Raw genomic sequence first — 9,220 nt, 5'->3', positions numbered from 1 at the left:
GGCTGTTTTTATCCCAGACCCCAAGCAGAGACCCTCCTTTCCAAAGTCATCGGAGATGCTACTTAAGGAGTGCTCTCCGCTCAGGTTCGAAGGGCCTCCCAACGCTGCCCTGGATTGCTTCCTGGATTCCTCGAAACTACTCTTGTAGCCCAGCCACAGTCGTGGTCCTTGTTCTTTTCTTTGACTGCAGGTGACACTAGGAGAAGACAGCCTTCCCACAGCCAGACTAGGTTTCCAACCATGGTCCTGAGACCGTTCACTCTGTCCACTCACTGACCACCAGCAGGTTTTCTGATTTGTAGCACTTAGAAAAGAGCAAACCTGATCACCATCAGCTCTTGGATGTAGGAAAGTAAGGCAAGCAACTCATAAACATTAATAAATATTCCAAACCTCTCTTCCTTGTATGTCAGAGAAAGGTATCTGCAGCTTTCTATCAGGCCCCAGAGTCAGACTGCCTGGATTCAAATCCTACTCCTCCATCTGCTAGCTGAATAACCTTGGACAAGTTACTTAATCTCTCCGTGCCTCAATTTCCTCACTGGTATAATGGGAACAATTACAGTACTTATCTAATGAAATTGTTTTAACGATTAAAATGAGGTGATACATGTAAAGTCCTTAGAACAGCGCTCAAAAAATTCTAGCTATTATTGGTTATTGTTACTGTTACCATTACTAGTTCAGCTCAAGGCAGGCATGGATACACTCACAGGCTTCTCAGAGGCCCCGGATGCCAGTCAGAACTCAGAAATGCCTACAGATTATGCACTGTCACAGCCCCACACATCTGTGGGACCACTGACAGTTTGCAGAATATCTTCATACCCTCATCCCACCTTGCTCCTCATAGTGCCTGTGAGGTAGAAGATAAAGGTTATTATCCCCATTTTACAGGTGAAGAAAGCAAGGCTTGGGGAGGTCAAGTGTTGGCTTGGCCAAGGTCATACAGAGAGTTATTCTATAGTTGAGTATGTCTCAATTCCTTTGACTTCAGATCTAAGGCTCTCTGCTCCATGTGGGAAGGAGTAGGTCTTCCCCCATCTCCAGGTCTGGGGGGGTCTCTGTCCTCCCAGAGGGACACTAACAGACTGGAGCCCACATAGTAGCTGTTTCTTTCTCCTGGGTTTGACAATGTGTCTTTTTGGTGCTGCTTGGGCAGACATTACTGAGCACAGCTCTAAATCACAGAGACTTGTCAGGCTTCAATTCCCAGAAGGTCAAAAGAGATGGGTTAAGCACCATTGCCATGCTGAAGCATTCAGCCTACACCCAACAGGTCTGAAGTTTGGCGCCTGGGATATTCTTGCCTAAGATGATTTCTCTTGGGGCTTTTAGAAACGAAATGTGCCAGTTAATAGAATCAAATTGCCATTCCTTGAAGCGATGCCAGCAAACAGAAGATGCTGTTTACTGGTTCTACAGAAGCATTTTAACTTTCAAAGCTCCTTCGCAGCTGTTTTCTTTTTTAAAAAGTTTATTGCTTTCAAATCCTTTGTGAAACAGGTTTAAAAATAAAGTTGACTTCTCCCCCATTATATACAATTTCATTTTCATTTTTTAAAACATCGGTTTACGTGATCATTACAGGAAATTTAGAAAAGATGGAAAAGTAGAAAGAAAAGAAAAGTAATCTCACACCTCCCTCGGCCTCCCTTAAGCATGTCCTACCACACTGAGCAAACCAGGATTCATACTGTGATGAATTATGTGTCTAGACTTCATTCTTGGAAAAGCTTTCGTTTGCTTGCTTTACAGACCTGTGACCACACTGCACATTCAACTTTGCACCTGCTTTTTCTCTTTTAACATTATATTACTTTCCATATTGGATGAGGCTGCATGTTATTTCCTATTATTTCCACTAAGAAGTGGAATGTATAATTATTTGTTTAATCACCCCCCAACTATCAAGATACATGTTGTATATAAAATTAAGTATTATAATGATCTCATCTCCTTCCAATTTTGTCATCACAATCCCTATGTGGCAGAAGGGACAGACACAATGACATTGTCTTATCAACTAGGATGCCACACACACAGAAGATCATCTGCACCAAGAGAAGTAAATCAATGGGACTTGGAGTTTCTCTTCTCCTCTTATGCCCTGGCATCCTTCTGACCTTCTGACGGGGTCATTTGGAAATGTAAAAACTTCATCTTACAAGATGGCATAAACTCAACCGTAGAAAACACAATTCACCACCAGTGATTGACTTTCATAAGTAGGACAATCCTATTAGCAAACTTTTTCAAAATTTCATATTAATTTTTACTATTTCATTCTAACGGTCCTAAAGAGGTGGTTGGGGGTGGGGTGAGGCCATTTAAATCTATTAGGCAAGAAAGACAGGACATGTAGGAAAGTCTGCACCTCAAGAAAAGCAGTAGTAGGGGCTTAAAGGTTTACAGCACATTACTAGTCTTCACGCCACCCATGATGAAAGGTTTAAATGTAAATCACTTATAAATGACAGTCCCATAATTAAGATGTAGTTGTTTCTACAACTTTTTTGAGATGTATTAGAGTACTTTTCCCTCTCTGCTTAGTATTATAGCCTTATTTGCTCAATCACTTAACACTTATCCCACGAATACATAATAAATGCTTTATCTGACAGTCACCCCCTTACAAAGATTAGCAAACTGTAACCCTCGCTGGGAAGATGGTCAAATGTCACCATTTAGGGTGTGGAATCTGGGGTCAGAGCAGCTAGGTTCATATCCTAATTGCCTGTTCCAGGTGTGTGAACTTAGGCAAGTCATGCACCTCTCTGTGCAGGCTGTTTTGAGGCTTACGGGCATTAATCCATATAGAGTATCTGGAAGACATCCTGGTATGTGGTCAGAAGTCAATACATGTTACTTATCGTGATTATCATCAGGAGCACAAAATCTAATTAATTGGTTCTAGAGTCATCTTTTTTTCTAAATGATGACAACAGTTAATTCTTTTTTTTTATTATTTTTGATTAATTTGTTCTTTTTATTCCTTAGATTCCACATATAGGTGAAATCATATAGTGTTGATCTTTCTCTGTCTGACTTAAATAACTTCTAGGTCCATCAAAGCAATATCTTTTTCCATCCCCTTCCTTTTAGTCTGTGTCTTTTAATCTGAAGTGAGCCTCTTATAGGCAACATGTAGGGGTCTTGTTTTCCTTTCCATTCATCCACTCTATCTTTTAGTTGGAGCACTTAATTCTTTTCCACTTGAGGTACTTATTGATAGGAATGTAGTTGTTACCATTCTTTATTCCTGTTTTTGATACATCTTTTTTCTTCTTAAAGAAGTCCCTCCAATACTTCCTGTAATACAGGCTTGGCGGTGATAAATTCCTTCAGCTTATTGTTGTTTGGAAAGCTCATTATCTGTCCTTCAACTGTAATGATAGCTTTGCTGGATAAATTATTCTTGGTTGTAAATCCTGGGTCTTCATCCTGTCAAATATTTTTTGCCAAGTCCTTCTGTCCTGTATAGTTTCTTTTGAGAAATCAGCTGCCAGTCTTATGAGTTTTCTCTTATAAGTAACTATCTGTTTTTCTCTTGCTGCTTTTAATATTCTTTCTTTGTATTTAACCTTTGGCATTTTAATTATGATGTGCCTTGGTGTGCGCCTCTTTGAATCCCTGATTTTTGGAATTCTCTGAGCTTCCTGGGGTTTTATATCCATTTCTTTCACCAGGTTAGGGAAGTTTTCCATCATTATTTCTTCAAATAGCTGTTCAGCATCTTGATTTTCTTCAGTTACACCAATCAGATGGATATTTGGACCTTTAATAGTGTCTCATATGCTTCTTAAATTATTTTTATAGTCTTGGCATCTTATCTCTTGCCATTCTGATTGAGTGTCCTTGGCTTTCCTATCCTCTAGATAGGGCATTTGATCTTTTGATGCTTTATTCACTCTGTTTCTTCCTTTGCTTATTCCATTTACTATACTTCTCATCTCAGATAATGTATTCTTCATTTCAGACTGGTTCTCTTTTATAATTTTCATTTTTTATGCTTTTTATCCCTTTGTTGACATTCTCACTGAATTTAACCAAAAGTTCATTGAGCATCTTTATAACCAGTGTTTTGAAATCTGCATCTGTTAGATTACTTGACTCCATTATATCCAGATCTCTGTTCTGTTCTCTCATATGGTTTCTGCTTCTTTGTCTTCCCATTTTGGCTGCCTTTCCATATCTGTTTCTATGTACTAAGCAAAGCTTCTAAGTCTCCCAGTCTTATCAGTGGGGATTTGTGAAGTAGGTGTCCAGTGGCACAGTCCTGAGATGGGCTCAGCTACAGGCCAAATTTATCTCAAGCCTCTGCCCCTCCAGGGCCACCTGTTAAGATTCAGCAAGCAATCCACAGATGCTGTGCTTATAGTTGCCTCAAAAGGCCACACCAGAAACCAAGGCCAGCTGTCTCCAGTGTGAGTCTAGGTGCTGCTCAGCAAGGAGCACCCGACTTGCTGAGGATATATCTGGATGTCACTTGAGTGGGGCCGCAAGTTGGGGGAGGCAGGGTTTTAGGGAATCTTCTGGGCAGAGTGACCTCTGTTATCCAGTTTGATGACGTCACGGCTATGGCAGCATTGCGTCTGGTGCACTGGTAGTGGGGGGAGGACTAAACAGGGAACAATGGATACCAAAGGCACTTCTGTACTGAGCGAGTCTTGCTTCGGTCCTCACTCTGACAACGTCTCCCTGTAAATCCCTGGCGCACCCTGTGCGCAGCTGACTCAGCACTGGTGCTCAGAGTGAGCAGGTCCGTTACCCCGAAAATCCGCTCGCGGTCATGGCTCCTTTAAGAGGTGTCTGCCGCTGCCGCAGCCACCGTCTCACTTAGCCTCTCGAGACCAGGCAGCCCAGTGTCCTCGCTCCGTCCTACCTTCTGCCGTTGCAGGGTGATTTCTTGGATTTCTCCCTAGTTGTATGGTTTGTTCGTCAAGATCGCAGGCAATTTGTCCTTGCTGCTGCTCCTTGTTTCCGTCACAACTTTGATTTGGACGCCAGAGGGATGAACAGAGCCTCTATCATCTATGCCATTTTGGTTCCCTATAAAAGTAAATTCTTATACTCCCACTTTTGTGATAAATTTATTCTATTTTCTCAAAAAAAGTTTACATTTCTTAAAATGAATTCTCTTTCTTCAATTGTAATTCTCCAGTGAGTACCTGGATAATCCAACTGGCTTTCTTAGCACAAGTAAGACTCGCTGACGTTCTGCCTTAGATTTCTACCCTGAAGTCTGCTTATTTCCACAAGCAACCATGTAGTTTATTCAGCATAGTCGCAAAGTGAACACTTTCCCATTAAGATTCCTTACAAACATAACTATAACTATAGCTGAGATCCTGAGAGGAAAAAGCAGAAACAGAACAAGAGAATAATTTTGATAACTAAAATTAATCCAGAAATGAGAAAACAAATTAATACATGAAAGAAGAGCTACTATCGAAAAAGAAACCAAGACCACTTATATTCAGCTGAGTTCTAACTTTTTGAAAATAGGCAATTCCAATGAGATTAAATTATTTCAAGCCTCTGAAATATATGAAAATGTCCCCAATTCATTTTATAATACCAGTCCTGCTTTAATATAAAAATCCAATAAAGACATATTAAACAAATAAGCAATGATCAAAATATGTAAATGAATACAGAGCAGTCAAGCATAAATGTGTGTATGTGAAGATTATAAAAAAAAATAGAAATCCATGTACACTCCAGGATCATGAATATATAAAAAGTATGTATGTGTATATAAATAATAAATTATTGAATGCATAAATTATCAATAAATAAAAATTTTATAAAATCTGTGACAGTCAACACAAACACATATACAAGCACAAACACAAAAGATACATACACGCGAAAGGAGAATGTAAGACTATGCACTGCATTTAAGGACCAAATAGTATGATCCTGGACTCTTAACGTTTTCCTTGGCAAGCCCAACACTGCACCATCTACGTACACTGCTGTCCATGATAGACAAAGACCTTCCACTCGTTTTGCATCTCATAGGATATTTCATTAGCTTGAAAAAAAATCCTATATTAAGGACATCCAGACAAACTGACATTCTTTAAAACCGAGAATAAGCAAAGATAACCATGTCAGAATATCTGTTTCAATACATACTGGTCTTATGTAAGGATTTGAGGGAGAAAAAAAAAGGTTCTGTATTCAAAACAGTTCAGGAAATCTCTCATGGGAGAGTGGCAGTGCAGACAATACACTAAAGGATCTGAAAAGTCTTATGAGAAACAAAAGTTCTGTTTAATCTAAAAAATCCCCAAACCAGTTGACTGTGGGATTCTTTTCTTTTTCTTTTTTGCAGGATACCACTTAATATCCCAAGGAACCACTGCTCTCAAGAACATCTTGAGGGGATTCTAACTTAGATCATTTCAGAGTTTAAAGTCATTGCCCTGGAGCAGTTTCAGACACAGAGGAAAACCCGAGAACTGAGAGGAAGACTGAACTCCAAAATATGTTCTCTGTCATTATATAACTGGCAAAGTCTGCTCCTGTTTGCTGAACGAATGCAAAGGATCATTATTATACTGATTGGCTCTAATGCCATCTTGTAACGTTAAGTTAATGTAGGCAGAACGATCATATCAATAACTTGATTGATTCTCCCCGCCGACACAAGACGTATAAGAAAAATGCTCTACTGGAAAAGGCTGTGTGTTGTTTCACGAATACTGATGTTCTTCTTACAATTAGACACTAAAAACCTGCAAGTATATATGTGGGGGCCAAAGAAGCAGAATATGTTGCCAATGTTAATAATAAATATTATTATTAACTCTTAGTTCATATCTACTGATGACTGATTTAGGCCTAAATTTTACTACGGAAGTCTAACTTCATTCTTATGAATATCACCATTTCATAATTTGTTAATTCATATTCTTATAACAAGAAATTATCAACCAATTCTATTATGACTAATTAAATTGATTGTTTCTGAGATAAAAAAAGAAAATGTTTATTCTAAGTAAATGATTTTTAAACCCTTTAGAAGTACCTAAATTCAAAAAGATCACCAATATGTTCACAGCAAAAAATGTTCGTGTACAGTTTATTTGCCTTTAGTGTTTACGTATGTGGCCATATCAAGATATCAATTCTATAATTTAGACATTTTTTTTTTAAATTCAGTCTCAATGTGGCCTTGTCTTTATATCCTTAGTTATAGGAGCTATGTTCAGTTAGTCTTCGGATGATTCTCCAGGTTGACTGTTCTATAATTTAGTTGTAGTTCTAATGCAGTCATGAGAAGAGGCAAGTACAGCATTTACCTACTATGCCACCTTGACCTTATTCCTATATATTTCTGAGACTACATTTTCTCTCATTTGGTATAAAGTAATAAGATCTATTTATATGAAGTTTAAATTTACTCCATCACAAAAGTTCCATTTCAATTAGACATGATTTTTCGGTATTGGCAGTGGATCTTCCTCCATCCTTCCAGGCCAATCTGTGACTAGCAACGGAGTTTCAAGATGTCTAGCCAGAACTAGGGGTGCCCATAAGAGGGAACCAGAATGCTGGTACTCTCCCCACTTGGCCTACTCGACCCAGATTCTACTCTTCTCCAGGAGAAGCCTCGGACAGACTGCACACCATTTGGTGGGAGTCAGAAGGGAGATGCTGTGGGTGTCTGCCTAACGGCCATCTACTTGAAAAACAAGAGTCCACGGCCACAGTATCCCACCACAGACATGAAAATTATCCTTTCTCCATTCATTCAACAAATCTGCCAAGTACTTGCTGTGTGCCGGACACCAGCACTTGCTGACTGTTTCCTACAGTCCAGCATTTTTCTAAGTGTTTACAAATAGGACAAAATTTAATCCTCACAATGCTATTAGAAAAAGGTGCTTGTTATGTATGCCTTACTGTTAAATTGTATACCTGAAATTTCCTGGTTTTCATTAACCAATGTCACCATAATAAAAAACATAAACAAAAGCAAATAAAATAAAAATAAAACTTGCACTTTCCTGCCAAGAAAAAAAAAGAAAGAAAAGTAAAGAAAAAAGAAAAGAAAAGAAAAAAAAAGAAATAAAGAAAAGAAAAGGAAAAGAAGAAAAATGTGCTTGTGATGGTTAATCTTATGTGCCAATTTGACTGGGCCACTGGGTGCCCAGAATAAACATTATTCCTGGGTGTGTCTGTGAGGTTGTTTCCTACTGAGATGAGAATTTGATTGTGGGTGGGCATCATCCAAACCCCTCGGGGCCTGAACAGAACAAAATATCGGAGCAAGGGGGGATTCGGTCCCTTCTACCCTGTCTGAGCTGGGACGCTGGTCTTCTCTTGCTTTTAGGTTGGGATTTACATCACTGGCTCCCCTGATTCTCAAGTCTTTAGATTCAGACTAGATTTAAATTGAGGGCTTTTCTGGGTCTCTAGCTTGCCAATTGCAGATGGTAGGGCTTTTTGTTGTTGGGCAAGATTATTCTATGTCTAGGGTGATAAAACTTGCATAATCATGTGAGCAAAATCCTCATCATAAATCTCCTTTTGTGTATGCATACATATATATAATAAACGATTCTCTTAATTTCTTAATCACATGTTTTTAACCACAACTGTATCCTCCCTCAATACAGAGCAGTACATAAGCTGAGGTCCCTACTCCAAGGTGTTTAATGCTCTTTAAGGAACTTGAAAAAAGGCTCATCTTTTGAAGATGTCATTTTTAAAAATCAAGTCACTTAGCACAAGGTTTCCAAAAGCTAGTCCAAATGCCAATCCAAGGCAAAGTTTTCACCCACCTAATACAAAAGAAGAAAAATAACTATAAAGTGTCTGTGTGTGTCAGTGGCGAGTGTGGCGAGGGGGGGGGGAGGTGTTTTTATCAACTGCCCTTCCTGGATCTAAAGGACAAGGCTTCATTTTTAATGTCAAAATTTCCTTCCTTTTCTAAATAAAAATGATAGCAGGTGTAACTATTGTTTTGTCCATGCCCTTATTTGACGAAATTAGAAGCTATCAAATATAAACTGGACTTCTAAAATTCTTCATTTTACTAGTAAACGGGCTGTCAAATCTCTTTTTTGGTAGATTCAACATCTACCTTTTTGGAAGACCTGAAGTTTCCTTTTATGGTTAAGTGCCACCGAGAAAGGCATTTCGCACCTGCTACCATGGAGTGGGGGAGTGGGGAGGAAACGTGAGGTGGGGCTACCCTGAAAGC

This window comes from Pteropus vampyrus, unplaced genomic scaffold (assembly GCF_000151845.1).
Source record: "Pteropus vampyrus isolate Shadow unplaced genomic scaffold, Pvam_2.0 Scaffold31, whole genome shotgun sequence".
Classification (NCBI taxonomy): Eukaryota; Metazoa; Chordata; class Mammalia; order Chiroptera; family Pteropodidae; genus Pteropus; species Pteropus vampyrus.
This window is presented reverse-complemented; position numbering follows the sequence as displayed.